Source organism: Humulus lupulus, chromosome 6, assembly GCF_963169125.1.
Source record: "Humulus lupulus chromosome 6, drHumLupu1.1, whole genome shotgun sequence".
NCBI classification, from domain to species: Eukaryota; Viridiplantae; Streptophyta; class Magnoliopsida; order Rosales; family Cannabaceae; genus Humulus; species Humulus lupulus.
In genome coordinates this window covers 185,377,639-185,395,392 of record NC_084798.1, presented here as the reverse complement: position 1 = coordinate 185,395,392, position 17,754 = coordinate 185,377,639, and the positions used below count along the sequence as shown (strand labels likewise).

Below are 17,754 nucleotides of genomic sequence, written 5' to 3'. Positions count from 1 at the left end.
GTTTGATCAATCCGGATGGGGCGAGTCCTTCTCCAGAGAAGCCGTATATCGTTTGATTACAGGGCTCCAAGTCCTTCACGAACAATTTCATGCGTTCCAGTGTTGATTTATACAGGATATTCACTGAACTTCCTGTATCGACCAGTACCCTCTTCACCATCATGTTTTCCATCTGGATGTCCACGACCAGCAGATCGGAATGTGGGAACCTGACATGCTGGGCGTCGCTATCAGAGAAGGTTATCTCTCCTTCTTCTGACCGAGCCTTTTTTGGTGCACGGTCCTCCACAGTCATCATCTTGATGTCTTGGTCGTGGCGCAGAGTCCGAGCATATCGTTCTCTGGCCTTTCCACTATTTCCCGTGAGGTGCGGGCCTCCACAGATGGTTAAGAGTGTTCCAGTCACGGGGGCAGGCTGTAAGGGCGACGAGCGTTGGCGCGTGGACGCCTGCTTGTTTCCACCCGGAGCTTCTCGTTGGGAATTTCCCGAGGCCCGTACGTATCTTCTCAAGTGTCCTTGTCTAATAAGGAACTCGATTTCGTCTTTTAACTGGTTGCATTCATTAGTGTCATGTCCGTAGTCATTATGGTAACGACAAAACTTGGTGGTGTCTCTTTTCGAAATGTCCTTTCGAATGGGCCCAGGTTTTTTGTAAGGCACACTGGAACTTGTGGCCTGATAAACCTCTCCCCAAGACTCAACGAGGGCAGTGTAGTTAGTGAACCGAGGCTCATAACGATTACCCTTGGCTCGTTTTTTGTCGGAGGTGGAAGGCTCGTTATACGGCCGTTTTCCACCGTTCTTGCCATTTCCGTTTCCGTTCCCGTTGCCTTTGCCGTTGCCAATAGGTTTGGACCCATTGGCGGCCTTGGCAGGTTCGGAAGCCTTCTTATCCTTGCCTGAGGGCTTTCCATCGTCGGCAATGGCTTCTTCAAGCTTGATATAACGATCAGCTCAATCCAAAAATTCTTGGGTAGTTCTCACCCCTTCCTTTTGGAGACTCTTCCAGAGGGGAGAACGATGTTTTACTCCTGCAGTTATGGCCATCATCTTCCCTTCGTCCCTGACCGTCTTCGCTTCAGCTGCTGCTCACATAAAATGTTGGATGTAGTCTTTCACTGACTCCCCATCTTGTTGGCGAATTTCAACCAACTAGTTCGCTTCGGTCGGATGCACACGACCTGCGTAGAACTGTCCGTAGAACTCCCTTACGAACATTTCCCAAGAAACTATGCTTGCAGGAGGGAACTTAAAAAACCATTCCTGCGCAGCTTCAGAAAGTGTTGCAGGGAAGATCCTGCACCGAGCGTCTTCGGACACTTTCTGAATATCCATCTGAATTTCAAACTTGTTGACATGGGACACTGGGTCCCCATATCCGTCAAAGTTTGGGAGCGTAGGCATCTTGAACTTGCTGTGATTTTCGGCATTAGCTATCCTTTGTACGAAAGGAGTGCCTTTCCTCCTATCGTGGTCGATGTAAGAAGTCCTTCCCCCGACCAGCTGCTGCACAGCCTGGTTGAGGGCGTCTATCTGGGCCTGCACAGTGGCACGAATCGCTGTGGCCTCTGTTGCTGGGGGACGTTCTCACCATGTCTCTCACGGCGATCATTGAGTACATCTCTCAGATCCTCTTCTCTTCTTCGCTGCTCGCTACCCCCGAGCCGGTTGAAGACATTATTTTGTCTGGGCTGCCCCCCAGCGTCCTGTCTATTTGGTTGTTCATCTTGAGGTACCTGGCTCCTGCCTTTACCTCTTTTTTCACTCCTCCCACCGGCATTTCCTTTGCCTGAGTCGGCCTCATTATATCTGTGGCCATATCTGAACCTCGACTGGCTATGATGAGATCGACTGTTTCCTCGATGTCCGTTCCTGGCTGAACCGTCCCGAGCGTTAGAGGGTGGCCTGCGCTGGTCGTGGTGTCCCCGTGCATCATCGTGCCGTGGGGGGCCCCGGACCAGGAGGGTACTGTCTTCTGTTCGGTAGATTCGACCCATCATCCCTACGGCGTCTAGGGCTGCGAGGCTGATGCTCGTCCCTATTCTGCCTCTGTTGCGGGGGATTACCCTGAGCAGCTTGGGATGGTGGCTGTGCCTCAGGATCCAGTGGGACATCATCATGGGGCATCTGAGGCTGCTCGGGCCTTTGCGGACTCGAAGGCTGGATCGGTGGGCTTGGATTAGGACCCCTCTGGGGTGGCCCATTCACAGGTTGGTTAGGCTGCGAGGCAGGTGCAGCCTGATTTCTAGCCAATAGCAAGGCTGCCTCGAGGGCTACCATGGCTTCGCTCTGGCGGCGGTCCACCTCCGCCTGCCTTTCGCTCAATTCTGCGCGCTGCCGTTCAGTCTCCTACTGCTGTCGCGCCATAACTTCAGCGGCAGTCTCCTGACTGGCTCTCAGACTAGCCAGTTCTTCCTGCAACGCGCCCAGGGTACTCTTCAGCATTGCATCATCCATTTCCTCCTCCTCAAAGTCCAGTTGTGGCTCATCCTCTGCCATGCTTGTAGGAGGAGGAGGAGGTGGCGGGTTTGACGGTGCAGCGGCGGCCGCCTGTCCAGTTTTCTTTCCAGCTTTCGCCATTAGTTTTCTCAGCAACGATAAATCAAGCTCTCAATGAAAGCACCAGAATGTTGACCCGCGATTTGGCCAACTGACACGGAGTCAGAATATGCTTGATATGAATAAAAGTAATGAGAAGAATGTAATGACAAAAGTAAATAAGACACAGTATTTTATAGTGGTTCGGCCCCAGGATCTGGTAATGACCTACGTCCACTTAGGTTGATATTGATATAAAAATCAGATGAGTGATCAAAGAACTAGGGTTCAATGAGTTTCACTGATCTCTGAAGAACAATACAATATTCCTAGGAGAATTACTATAGTCTCAAATGATTCAAAATCCAAAAGTCCTCTCCCTTGAGCTATCTCTTGCTATTTATAGGCTCAAGGGGGGTTACAAAAGATTGTTACAGATATTCTTTCCTGAATAATCGGGTACTCAGGAGATTGTGTGAGATAAATTCAGGATTCTACAAAGATCTTCCCATTAATGTTGCCTTGTATGGGGAGCTATCAACCAGACTGGTCGCAGGTAAAGCTGGTTCGCACTGTTTCTAACGTGTCTTCTGGTCGATACTCTAGCAGAACATTTCCAGGTGTCAGCCACGTGTCCAGGGATCACTTGCCACATCACCAATGCTAATTTTTTGGATAACAATAGAAATAATAATACTAAAATATTTAGGTTTTGTAAAAAATAAATAAGATTACAAAATTTAAAGTTTCACCCCTAAACTTCACCAAAATTACCCTAGCGTAGGTAAATAATCATTCTCACAATTTTACTAGAAAATTTTGAGAAAACCATTTATTCTAACCTAGAGAGAGAGGGAGAAAAGAATAATGGTGTAAAGTGTGAAGGTGTGTGATGCTGTGTCTTACAAATGAAAACTACAACATATTTATAGGTGTAGAAAAGAACTAAAATGAAAAATAAAAATAAAGTTTACAAGGACTAAAACATAAAGAATAAAAACTACTAAATAATAATAATGACAGTAATAATATTGATTTATTATTATTATTGTGTGATGGGCATAAAGACATGAAATTGATGTTCATTGATGAAGGATTGTGCATTGCTAGGCCACATGCGTCGCTGAGCCTGTAGGTCGGGAGGAGCGGATCTGTGGAGCTCCACGTGGCAGGTCCTGCAGGGGCTCGACTCGGCATGGAAACTTGACTTAGAAGATCGGTGGCACTTGCATGGCAGGTCCAACAGGCACTCGACTCGATATGTTTTGGAATTTAAAACATGACATTTACCGGATGGATAATTTTAGTTTCAAAGAACCTTCGTTGTATTATAATTTGCTCTATTTGCGTGTAATTTATTTTATATACGTTGTCTCTTGTCAAAAGAAAAATTATTGTATATTTATTTACATTGAAAAAAATATATATTTATATATATATATAAAAGAACAAGAACAACATTTTCTATTTTCCTATTGTAGTTTGTTGAAGAAAAGAATGTTAAATAAAAACAACACATTTCAACATTACTACATTCGTTTTCAAATTTATGTCATCAAAAAGAAAAAAAAGTGTGTATTTTATTTAATTTTGTTTAGTTCTTTATTTTTGGCTCTTAGTATTGTTTTGTAAAAATTCCGAAAGTTTTAATGTCATTTGAATTCCAAATAATTTATTCACCTATCTTTTGATCAATACTTGTTTGAATTGCTTGTCCTAAAATGTTAATGTCTATTTGGATCGTTCATTGACATATTTCCAACTCCAAGATTGTTAACCCTTTCCCTAAAAATACTTTGAACACCGATGAGGATTTGGAGTTGATACTTTATTCCTTAGTGATTTTTCTAAAATTGTTTGTGGTATGGATTATGAAAAGATTGATATGGTTTGGTACACACACAACTCTTGATTAAAACTTTGATAGTTTTTAATAACATTTTCTAAATTCTCACTAATTATTTGGTTAAAGATTGTTGCATAATTTGATTAGTTATTTCATCTTGGTAATGTTTTTATCTGTTTGAATTGCTAGGGACTAGCAAAGCTAGCTGGGGGTTGGGATTAAGCCATGGAAATGCACATTTATTCAATTTAAAATGCTAAAATAAATTAAGGTTTAATTAATATTTTCATGAAATTAATGTGATATATTGTATTAATGAGAATATTTTCATGGAATTTAAATAATTTGTTGGTTTTTGGAGGATTAAAATGCATTTTGTGGTGTTGGTGAAATAAAGGAAAATAATAGAAAAAAAAAAAGAAGAAAACATGGAAAAAAAATGGCATTCAAGTTTTCATCGAGCTTCCGAGCTTCCATGACAAGTCGAGCCCCCTGTCGGACCTGCCACGCGGAGATCCATGGATCCGCTCATCTCGAACTTCGTGTCTAGCCCAGCTCCCAATGGCTCGACCAGCAGGCCCAAGACGCATGTGGAGTCCAACTCAGAATTGAATCCATGAAATGCACAATCCTCCACAACGACACAAGTCCAACCCGCCTGAGCCGCCTAACAGTTCGAGTTGCGACCGAGCCGCCTGCCATCTACGAGCATGCCTTCGAGCCCCTTGCCAACTTCGAGCCACGCGTTCTAGCCGCCTACCACAGCTGAGCTGAATGCCCACCACGCACGGAGCTACGCGTCCAAGCCATCCGCCTTGCATTCATAGTCCTGGCTTGCCAGCCTTCAATCTTGACTCACGTTGTCCACCCATAAAGCTAACCTCAGTCCGCGTGTGGTGATCACCAGCAGCTATTGATGCTTTTGGCACGTCTCCCACTTGCAACAAAGTTGATCCCTTTGTTGCACAAATTCTAATTCAGTCAACAATTTCGGATTCCCATTTACTTTTGTCATTATTATGAATTACTTTATGTTTAATTATGGTTTAGTCCTTTTGTAATCCCTATAGTAAATTTAGTTTACTTTCTATTCCTCACCTCATTCTATAGACAGGATATCATTTCACCATTTCAAAACACACCTTCACACCATCACATTATTCTCTTTTCTCTTTTGCTAATATACATAATTCGTTCCCCTTCTCTCTCTCCAGGTTATAATAAATGGTCTTCTCATAATTTTCTAATAAAATTATTAGAATGACTATTTACCTAGGCTAGATTACTTTTGGTGAAGTTTAGGGGTGAAACTTTATATTTTGTAATATTTATTTATTTTATAAAAATGTTTTCCAAGGGCTAAATATTTGAGTTTTATTATTTCTATCATTATTTTACCAATGCAATTAATATTTATTATTAATTTTATATAGATTTAATCAAGCTTTTTCTATGTAATTTTACCAAAAATAATTCATATTACTTTTATTCTTTTATGAAAAGTCATTTACTGCATTATCACAAAAATTGTATAATGTCGATTTAGGGTTTCTCATAACAATAGTATTTGCATGAGATATTTATTTGTTATTTTGTGAGTAGTCTTTTACTACATATTTCCACAGTACTATGCCGATTCTAGGTTTCTAATAACAATAACATGAGCATATACTTCAAGTATGAAATTTTATTACTCAAATACATTTCCAAATTATCAAAATATATTTAGATTATCAGAATATATTGTGGAACTCTGATGCCTTACCAAACCTTTTATTATTTGTTTTCTTTTTATTCTAGTTCTTCCCAAACAAAAATTACAAAAATATCGTTATTGTTACTATTATTCACTACACCAAAAACTACTTTCCACAACACATAATTATAAGTCTTTTGAAAATGTATTATAATATATACTATGTAAAAAAAAGTGTTAAAGTAATAGAAATAAAATATAAAAAAAACAAGCCTACTCCCGTAACCACCATCATCTCTTTCTCCTTCTCCTTCTCCTTCTCCTTCTCGTCTTTTTCTCTTCCCTTTGCACTAGTCGCCACTCCCGTAACTACCATCATCCTTAACTTCGACCACCTAACCACCATCCTCACAACCCTTTTTCTCCGAGCCAAGCTCCAAATCTCAGGCACTCGTGAACCCAACCCCCGAACCAAGTGACCCCAGGTGCGAGCCCACCTCTGCGTGCCTTTGACCCAGTGCGACTTCCATTCGCGGGCCACCACCAGGCACGATTCTGCACCTGTTCTGTTGTAGAGCCCCAAGTGTGCGCCAAGTGAGGGCCTAGATTCCACAAGCCCAGGCGCGCCTCCCCTTAATGTGAGGCCAGGTGTGTCTCCAAGAAAACTCCTGCATCGAGAGCTCCATCGCACCCAGAAAAAAATCGGCCCCGACCCCAGCTTCGTGAGCTCCTGGTTAAGCAACACCACAACCCGAGCCCCAATGTCATTCCACCACTACCGAGCTGCTCCTTTGTAGATCTTTCTGGGTAATATTTTTATGTACCTTGGATTGGTTCAGTTGTGTTTGTGAATTGTTCCTCTTGAGTTGCCATCTTTGGTTAATTATATTATGTATTGTGGAAATATTGCTCATGTATTGATCTTTGAGTGTAGCATTGTGATTTTGGGGAAATTACACAGGGGTCTATTGTTGTTTGCTTTGATCTGTGAGGGTGGCATGTTGCTTTTTGGACAGTCATTTCTCCTGAACTATCGATGAAAAATATTGCTTGAGTTGAATCTGTGGCTTTGGATTGTGTTCTTGAGTTGTTTGTGATGCTTAATCACTTGTCCTTTTGGATATTTAACTGTGCCTTGTTGTTATTGGGAAACTTTGGTAGTTGATATGCACATGGATATATTGCTAGATTTCCTTATTGCTTGATAATATTTTATTTGTGAAGTTCAATAGCCATTCTTGGTTATCATTTTACACCCTTATGGCAGCCACAAAAATAAGAGATCAAAAGCGAAAACCCACCACTCAATCAACCCCACCACCAACCAAAAAGAAAACCATAGCTAATAAATCGACCCCAAAAGCCACCAAACACTACACCATAGCCATTATGCAAGTTTGGTTTGTTTCACCACACCAAACACCACTTTTCACAACACATGGTTATACGATTTCCATAAAGATCTGCCATTTCTCAAAATATCATGAGTTAGAATGATTTATACTTTTTTTTATGTGTTTTATTTTTGTATTGGGGTTTTTACTTTATTCTTGCTAGCTGAAATGTATATAGGGAATTCACTTTGGATTGACTGTTGGAACATGTATTTTGCCTTTTTTTTTTCTTTTTCTTCTATTTTCAATGAAAGATATCACTACTTTAATCTTCCAACCGCAAGTAATTTTTTTCTTAAACTATATATTGTCTCACTTTTTCAAATTATAATTTTATTATTATTATTTTTTTCTATTAGCCTTCAGCGTGCTGGAGCAGTATTTCCACAGAGATCTGAGAGAGCTGCACCGGTCTTTACCCCTCCACAAATGTAACCATTGTCTTCATATCCATAGAATCTACGCAGTTCTGACATTCATCAAGATACAGCTGAGCCGTTTGCAGAGTCTGAGTTTCCTACCTTGAGGTGCATACACGGATCCTTGTATTGCTATATGAATTGAGGGCAACTTAATTTGCTTATTGGTATAGCACTTTACAACATCTTTTTCTTAGTTGTAAATCTGATTTTTTTAACATACTGCTGCTTGAAGTATATTTTAAGGAATATTTTATTCATTATTGCAGCAGTTTCTCTCGCATTTTTCTTGTTGCACTTGTTCATAGTTGTTATGAATGAATGGTTTAAAATATTTATTATACTTACAACTGCATGACAAGACACTGCAGTAGTCTATTACTCTAATATTAGAAAGTAATTAGTTGGTCTAATATACTGTAGTTGTTGCATCACTTTATGTCTTAATCAATTGTTAGTAACTTGATATTGGGAATTGGTAGTTTAGTTTGTTGGCTGGAATTTCATTGCATTAGAAAGATTTAAGGAGTTTAGTTGATACAAGAGGAATTGTACATTCGTGTCTTGAAACATGAAAAACTTGAAAAGTAGGAAAACCTCGCTAAACCTATTATTTTCATGTTGCTGGTATGTTCTATAAATTTCTGGCTATCTTTGTTCGTGTGATGTCTAAATAAACACAAGTGTGAAAAGTACAAAGTACATTTGATTAAATATTTGCACTCTAGTCATGTTAACTGTGATATACGAAATGGGGAGTCTTATGCAGAATTAAATCAATACTTAGTGTTCTCAATAGTAACTTTAATGAAATTTATTTGGAAAAAAAAGATGAATTTTTTAGCTGCTATTTTCAATTTTGATCCACTTAGAGAAAACCTAAATAACTTTATTGATTCTTTGTGTCTCAAATTACAATGAAATGTATAGACTTGAAAAAAGTTGATCAATTTCTAGAGTGCTGGACTGGGTGGTAAAGACAGGCACCCACCGATGGGGAGGCTTGTAGAATGGCACAACCATTCTGTTAAGGTATACTTGTTCTTTGTTTGTATATGAATAATGTGTTTATGTTATCAGATGATACCCGTCGTTGCAAATGATGTTGCTTTTTCATCACATGTTGTTCTCTTGACGGCAATTACCTTAGTACAAATTGCAATCTATGAAGTAAGATTCTTCTTCTTGATTGAGGAGCCTTATTGTTTTGGCGTGGTAATTATGTTGTTATGCATTGCTATTTTTGAATTTTACCTTTTGTTGGTGATGATAGCTTTGTATTTATACAACGTGGAGGTCAGACTGTCTTTAAGATTACTCTAGCAATTGTCTCTATTGTTTGGTTAGCTGTTGGAGTTTTCTTTTCCATTGCTTTGCCAAACCATTCCTGGCTTTGGTTGATTAACATTTTTAAGTAAGATTCATTCTTTAGTTACCTTTCCTTTTCTTTTGTTTTGAATTGTGAGTTTCAAACAATTCAGTTCGATTAACAAACATTGGAAAGCTAGATGATAAAAGCATTTGTTTGCTTTGATTTATTGGCTTGATCGCTTTATCATAATTAGCTTTAGGTTTCTAAATTCCATTTGCTATGAAATATATTGTTGATTCACTTTCTGACTTGGAACTGATTCTTTCCGTTTTCAGCTCAATCCAAGTCTTTATGACAGTCATCAAATATATTCCTCAGGTTAGAAATGCCTCATTTCTTTTTTCCCCATTAGAAAAAATATCAATTGTTTTAAATATAATCTTATGTAACATCAGTGATGAAATAATTTAGCTATCCAAAATATTTTCTTTTTTCCTTTCTTATTACTGTATGAGTAGAGAATTAGAGACAGTAATACTATGTTGTCAACAGTTTTTCTATATCCTTTGCCCCTATAAGTTATTTTGATGGTTTCTTTCAGGAGACTGCTCATGAGACAGTAATATTATGTTGTACTTTATGCATGCTTTATGTTTTTGAAGTAATGTGGTGCCTGCATAATAGCTTTTTGTTTGGTTGTTTATTCTAGGTGCCAATATCTCTATTTGTGTTTGGGTTTGGATTGTGTTGAAGGGATTGTCAATATCTCTCTTGATGTTGCAAAATAGTATTTGATTCATAACTAGAAGGGATCCTTCTCTGACAATGATTTTGGTCCAGAATTGTTGGTTAATCAAACTTCCAAGTTTAGTCTGTTGTGTTTTCTCTCTCTGTTTTTTTTTTGGTAGTGGCTTCGATCATAAAGCACACTCTGTTGCTGATTTTTGTAGCTTAGTTTATTGTGGTGTTCTATTTGTGTTTCTCTTTTATGAGTTTCTTATGGCATGTTGGAATTAGTCTAAATACATGGTCATGCTCTTTATTTAATCTCTCAAACTATTTCAGACTAATGAATTGGCACAACCATTTATGCTCTTTATTGCTTCTTTTTTAGTAAGCCTAATCACATGTTTGCTTTGCACACATATAATATGAGTGTCATCTAGATTCTACGCCATTGGATCTTATATATATCTTACATCATGCAGCTATGTTTATATGCACACAAGCATATGTGCTCTTTATTGCTTCTTACATTATGCTATTATATTTATATGCACATAATCATATGTTTATGATTCCACTGCTCTTAAGACCATTGAGATTCAGTCAATTATGTTATGATGATCCAGATAAATATCGAAACCTGAGTTTTGTTCGTTTGTATTGATGCATAGATAAGCAATCTGAGGTGTATTTAATGCTTCCATGATTTAGAGACAGATTGAAATTCTTTTTCTTCTCAAAGTTCTCTGCTTAATTTTGTTCACTGTAATGTGTTAATCAACATACCTATTTTTATGGATTTAGGAACTGGAAGTTGTCCAATCCAAATCTGTAGCGCGTGAACTTCATTACTACTAATCATCATCCTTGATTTTTTTTTGTTTGATTTCAATGTTTCAGTCAATTTTGCTCGAATTGTTCTTGATGGGCTGCTTGTATTCTTTCCATCTTATTACCTCTTGGACCAATGCATTGGGTGCTGGAAGAAAATGGTAAGCAATATAAATCAATTAGTGAAGGGTTCAACTCTGTTTATTTTAGTCTAAACAATTATTGTTCCAATGTTGCAGAGTCATGCAAATTCAACAACATTATGGGAAAGAATCTGCAGGCATAAGAAACCTGTTGTAGAACCTAGACAATCTTCTTTGTTTTCTGAGTCAATTGAGGTTACTTACATTAGTTCCAAGCACTACAATATGTCCACAGACATCACTTCCTCTACTTAAATGGTCTATCTGATGCTTTTCTTTACTCCTGTTTTGTCAGGATTACATGGCTAAGCTGAAGGACTCCTCAACTTCTGGTCCAATATTTTTTGATGTGTGTCTTGGTAAGGTATGTCTAGAGATCTCCTTGGCTAAGGAAAATACTTTATTGTCTTACAGTGATAGATCTTTGGTTTATGTGTTGAGGATGGATTTACAAACAGTTTGCTTATGCATCGTCATATCAATTAAATTTCCCAAAGTAATTTAATTCTCAACATTTATCTGCATTTTGGCATCATGGTAATTATTTAGTACTGGTGCATCGTTTATCTGATAGGGTCTAGCAGTTACATTTGCTCATATGTTTAGCACTGTCAATAATGTTGTTTGATTACAAGCCCTTCCTCAAATTCCAAGATTCTTCTGGAATTTTAATTGCTGAATCTTAGTCTTGGAATTGTATACTTTACTGGCTTAAGCATAAAACACCTTAATGTAAATGAGATTTTCCAGTGCATATTTTTTGTTAGATTTTGAATTTGAATGTCCTGCTTGAGTGAAAGCTTGTTCATAGTGGTTGATTTTCACTAATTTTCCAGGTAAGCGAAGGATTAGATTTTGCTGATCACGCTGGAAGAGTTGTAATCGTCACTGGTATGCCATTTTCCACAATGACAGATCATAAGGTTTGATATCCTGTTTTCCTCCAAAGTCTTTTGGTACTTGCATATAATGCGTGTCATCGGAAGTTGAGTTCTTGTTTATTTTTGCTATAAAAGCTGCAGTTGGAACTTTAATCGGTTTAGGCAATAAAAATAGATCATTTTGATTTCTTGATAGACACAACACCATGCTATATCTACTTTCCTTTCTGAATGGCTGGACTTAAGATGATGCTTGCATTCATGTAGGCATTGTTGGATAATATTTTATATTGGAGAAGATGTTTTCAACAACATGACATGCTTAAATTTTAATTTTTCTTGAGTTATGTTGATAAAGAGTGAATTTATAATAATTTAGGATCAAAATATTGTATTCTTCTGTGATTCTATAATAGTTTATAATAGTTCACGAGGTCTGTTGATTTATTGTTATGCACTCTACAATCAAATTCTTTATTTCACAATCTCTTGTATAGATTATGGCAAACTTTGACTCATGAAGGGTGATTTTGGTGCCTTCAATTTGTACAGTAGCATGTTAATGATTTTTGTTTTCAGTATTTATCACTATTATCTCTTTTTTATTGTTGCTAGGTCCCAAAAGCTAATCTCAACAATTTTATTACTGTTATGGTTGGATTAGTATGGTACATATATAAATTTTGTTTAACTTCTCTATCATTTCCTTCCTCTCTCTCTTTCTCACACATATACATGAACACATGATTTCATACTAAAAAAAGAACCAATGTCTTATAATTTAGTGTTTGGTTTCTTTGTTTGCTTTGGTGTAGTTGTGAATTCATTATTTTGTATGTGGTGTTCTCTCTTGGAAATAGTTTCCATAGCATTTTTCTTGAAGTAATTTGTGATGCTAGATAATAACAATAAAATATTTCTTTGTTTACTTTGCAAATGTGACAAGCGAAATAGAAAATGATACTTAATTTTGAAGGCTTTGTGTTGGGCAGCTGTAGAATATTTTGTGTTAAAAGTAGTAACTTTTCAATATGTTGAATATTTAAGACTACTTGAATACTTAAAGAACATTTTGTTGTTGATGACAGTGTTGAATGTTTTAAACTATTGTAATCTCTCAAACAACAATCGGATTCATCTAAGATATAAGCAAATCAAACAAGTTAAAGTAACAATCTCAAATACACAAACCAATGGATCAGCAACAATTAATGAATAAGAACAATAAATAGAACAAATAATTTATCCTGGTTCCGGTCCTAGAGATCAATAAGATCCCTGGCCTTACTCCAGCTGAGCATCATCATCTTGAATCCACTATGATCAATCTGAACTTGTACAAACACTAATGACAAAGAGAGCATGCAATACTCCAACAAGAAAGAACAGTCTCAGCTCTTCCCCTTAACCCCGAATACACCCAAGTTCTTAGTCTCAAAGAACTTTCTCTGTTTCTAACTAGCTCTCTCTTTCTAAGATTCAAGAAAAAAAAAATACAAGTTACAAACTGAAAAGAAAAGAACTTAAGCTTTTTATAGCACAAGGCTGATACAAAGTAGTTATAACCGATTCTAACTAACTCCTAGTTCCAGCAGTGAGTTAGTTGATATAGTTAATACTTAGGAGGATTAAATACCACATAAACTAATTTGTGGATTGTTAATATAATGTTGAATGTTTAAAACTAATTTGTGGATTGTTAATACAATGTTGAATGTTTTTACTTTTTGTTATTTAAAAATCAAGTTCATTTGATGATGCCAGTATATATTAGAAAGCTAATTTTAATTATATAAATAAAAAATAAAAATATAATAGAATAAATTAATGTTATATAAATGAATATATAATGAGAATTTAAACTTATCTAAATATTAAAATAATACGAAAAATGTGTTATAATATCTATTACAATAACACTTTTTATAAGTAAAGAATTTTGTTATGCAAACTTCATTATATAACACAAAAAATGTGTTATACTAAAGTGTAGTATAACACAAATTTATAAGTATTGAAATGTGTTTGTAAAGAACGCCCTAGACTAATACTTACAAAACATTCACGTAACATAGTTTGTAAAAGAATACCACTCATTATCAAAGTCTTAGTGGGGACTTGCTTAAAACCATGCAAGTTGGCGCCATTAGTTTTAAAAGAAAACATAAATTTTATGCAAAGTTCAAAGAAACAAAATTAAATAACTGAGTCCCACTGAAAATTTAGGAAAAGTCTCTTATAACAAAACATAATTTTAAATGGCGTTCTACGATGATCGTTTTTCCGTCCATAGGATACACTCCATGATGATAGAACTCCTCACGTCACCACGCGTGCCATAAAGAAATCCTATTTGCTACCTGGAAGGAAAGTAAGGGGGGTGAGCTAAAAGCCCAGTAAGGAAGTACAAACAAATAAGCAAGTAAGAATACAACAAATACAAACACTAACGTTCATCTAAAACATCATGGTATATCATAACATAATCGTAACATATCATCATATCATAACATAATCGTAACATATCATCATATCACAAACATACAGCATACATGATGAGCATGGATCGCTAGTTGTCCATGTCACCCTATGAGGTAAACAGGAGTCTCTGGTCCTTGAATAACCTCGGCGCGTCCGCCCTAGGAGTTACGTCTCAATGTCCTTAGTAACTCGTTCGATGTATCTAACATCGTAATCTGTTTGATGTATCTAACATCGTAACTTGTTTGATGTATATAACATCCATACACATATCATATTCAACATATCATCACATTACGGCATTCATATTTCATAACAATTCATTCATACAACAGTCTTACCATTCATAGCATAAAATCATAGAATCTATCTAACATCCTTACCTCAGGTCCAAGCTAAGAAATTTTCACAATCTTTCAACGAGCCTATATCATAATCAAAAAAACATTTCTTAGGTTCATAAAATTACTATTTTGCCCTTCTACACAACTCACGTGTGCATGGGCCATGCACACATAATAACAGTTACACATAACACGCAATTATTCTTAACTACACATAAAGCCATAAAAGAATAATGCTCATTTTACCTATTTTACATGCATGACCCTTTTATAAAAACTACATAGTTGAATAATAAACATAATTTTGGACGTAAAAGTGGAGTTGCATGTAACATGTATACGTTGGAACATTGCGTAATAGAGACGTTTTAAAAACGACAATTCTACATTTCTTACTTTTATTGTTTTAAAATCAATAGACATATAACATGCTTTATTTTTCTTAAAATTTCTAAGTTGATTAAATTTCTCAAAACATTATTTTATTTTATAAAATAATTTGATTTAGCTTAAAAATAAAATATGTGTCAATTTCATTTATTAATCTCCAATTACAAAGAATTAACCAAAAACTTGGAATTAATTAAAATACCTATTTTTAATATGTTTCTTTAGAAAAATAAATTTTATCATTGTGTTACATAAATGATGTGAGAAAATATATTTTTAAGTGTGGAAAAATATATTTTTATTTAAATTATTTAAGACTTAGTTTTATGTAACATAAATCCATATGTGACAATTAAATAACCATTTTTAACCTTTTTAAAACAAACTTTCAGCCACCACTTATTTTCTTCAAAAATCACAAATAAAAAGAATCTAAATATTTGTCTCAATCAAAATAAAGGAAAATCATAACTTATCAAAATATGCATTCATACCATTAAAAATACAATTTTTCAATATTACCATAACTTAGGAAAATAATTTGTTCCAAAAACTCATCAAATTCATTTTAGTGAAACTCACTTCACATTTTCTTACAAAAATTCCAGCAACTATTTTTATCTTTAAAAATCACCATATTCAATTTAAAAACTCATATTTTCTCAAAAATTCAATAAAAATTCTGTAGGTAATTATTTGAGTAAAATATCATTTTAATGGGACTTAAAATACCCATTTTAATTTCATAAAAGTAACATAACATTAAGGACATTACTTATGCATGCAAATCATTTTTTATCAAACTTTTACCCAATTATTTACAAAAATCAGCAAGCTTAATTCCTCAAGAGATTCATTTTTTATCCCAAAAATTTCACATAAAATCATACATGTCCAAAATCTCATCATACTCTTATTATATACATAATTCTAAGAATATTACTAACATATTCACATGAAATCTTATAGAACCAATTTTCTATTCCATTGAATCTACACATGAAATCCAACAACAATAACAATGGCAATAACATACATAAATTCGTAAACACCATATCTCATAAACATGCCTTTATAACAATCCTAACATATTTCTTATCATATTTCTAAATTCATCATTGACCATTTACATAAATCAAAGATTAAAAAGATAACCATAGCAATATAAACATAACATATATCCTCATTATAAACTCTATCAAATCCATTTTCTCAATCATACCCATGAACCCTTTTTAAACAAATCATATTCTCTTAAAAATACAAATCATAATCATTAATCCTACAATAATCAACCATTAGCATCACCATCAAAAACCTCAAAGATAAACCCATCAAAACCAATATATAGGCTAAGAAAGACCATTACCTCTCTTGATTGTAAAATCAAGAACACAATATGATCAACACCCAAACTTCACACCCCTTGTTCAAGCCTAGGGTTTTATTTGAAAACCACAATGAGGAGGAGAAAGAATCCAATCATACATAACAAATAAACAAAGTCAATAACATATAATCAAGAAAAGAGATTTGACAAACCAAAAATACAAGAAAACATACTCTAAAATGGGTTCCTCTTCACCTTCTTCTTCTTTCTTCCTTTCTTTCTTCTTCTCCCTCTCTCTCTACACGCCACTCTCTCTCTCTCTCTCTCTCTCTAAGTCACGGCAGCCACAAGAAAATATGCCCTCTTCTTCTCTTCCTTCCCCCTTTATTCAACTCTCCCAACACAAAATGGTAAGTTTCCTTTTTCTATTTTATTTTCTCATAATTCCTTTTTATTTTTCTTTTATTATAAAGGATTGGAGTCAAATGATAGTTTCCCAAAATGTCTATCCTCATCCAATTAACTTTTATTCTCTTAAAAGAAAAATTGAAAAATATCAAACAATTCCTTACACGACACGTCCACTACTCTTTCCATATCCTTTATTATTATTTTTTTATTTAATTTCCTACTTATTAAAATAAACCTACCCAAAAATATCAATAAATGGCAATTATAAAATGTGTAGAAAATCCACACATGTGCACCTTATTACCATATACTAGCACACACTAAAACACTAGGGTGCATCACTATCTATCATGCACCTTAGTGCATTCAACCATAACTCACATAATTACCTCAATTGTCACACTTATTTAAAATGTAACACTAATAGAAAAATAAACATGTTACACAATTATTCATTTATTAAATTAATTAACCAAACAAACAATTTACAAATTTTAAATTCAAAAGATTATACCAAACAATTCTAACAATTAAATAAAATAATAAACAATCAAATAAAACAAACAACAACTAAATAAAATAACAACACTTAAATAAAACAATTCATCACACTTAACATTTAAATAAAATAAATCACAAAAATTTAAATAATCTAAAAAAAAAAATTGGTGCACTACAGTGTTATATAATCAACTATAAATAATATAATTAAACACTTATCTATTTATTAAAATAACACAGAAAGTGTGTTATCGTTGACAGTATAATAACACATCTGTATAACAATGATAAAGTGTTACGTAAAGTACTCTGACCTACGATAACATAGTCGGTCTTAACACTTCAAAAAGTATTATGGTATGTTTTGATAACACATTTTTGGTCTTATTAAAAGCATTTTTTCTTGTAGTGATTGTTCTACGACTATCACTAGTAGAAGTCACGTTTGTGCGTTAATCAATACTACATTATCATCTAAGTACCTTTGAGAGTAGTTGCTACGAGGGAAAC

General features: G+C 35.1%; 1 long non-coding RNA gene across 1 annotated transcript; it reads right to left on the bottom strand.

The window, feature by feature from the left end:
* Nucleotides 1-13,859: 13,859 nt before the first annotated feature.
* Nucleotides 13,860-16,807, bottom strand: LOC133784347 (uncharacterized). The gene is made up of 4 exons (XR_009871295.1): nucleotides 16,566-16,807; nucleotides 16,372-16,438; nucleotides 14,652-14,693; nucleotides 13,860-14,147 (listed from the first exon to the last, which is right to left on the bottom strand). It is a non-coding gene; the product is annotated as an uncharacterized LOC133784347 (long non-coding RNA).
* Between the last annotated feature and the right edge of the window lie 947 nt (nucleotides 16,808-17,754).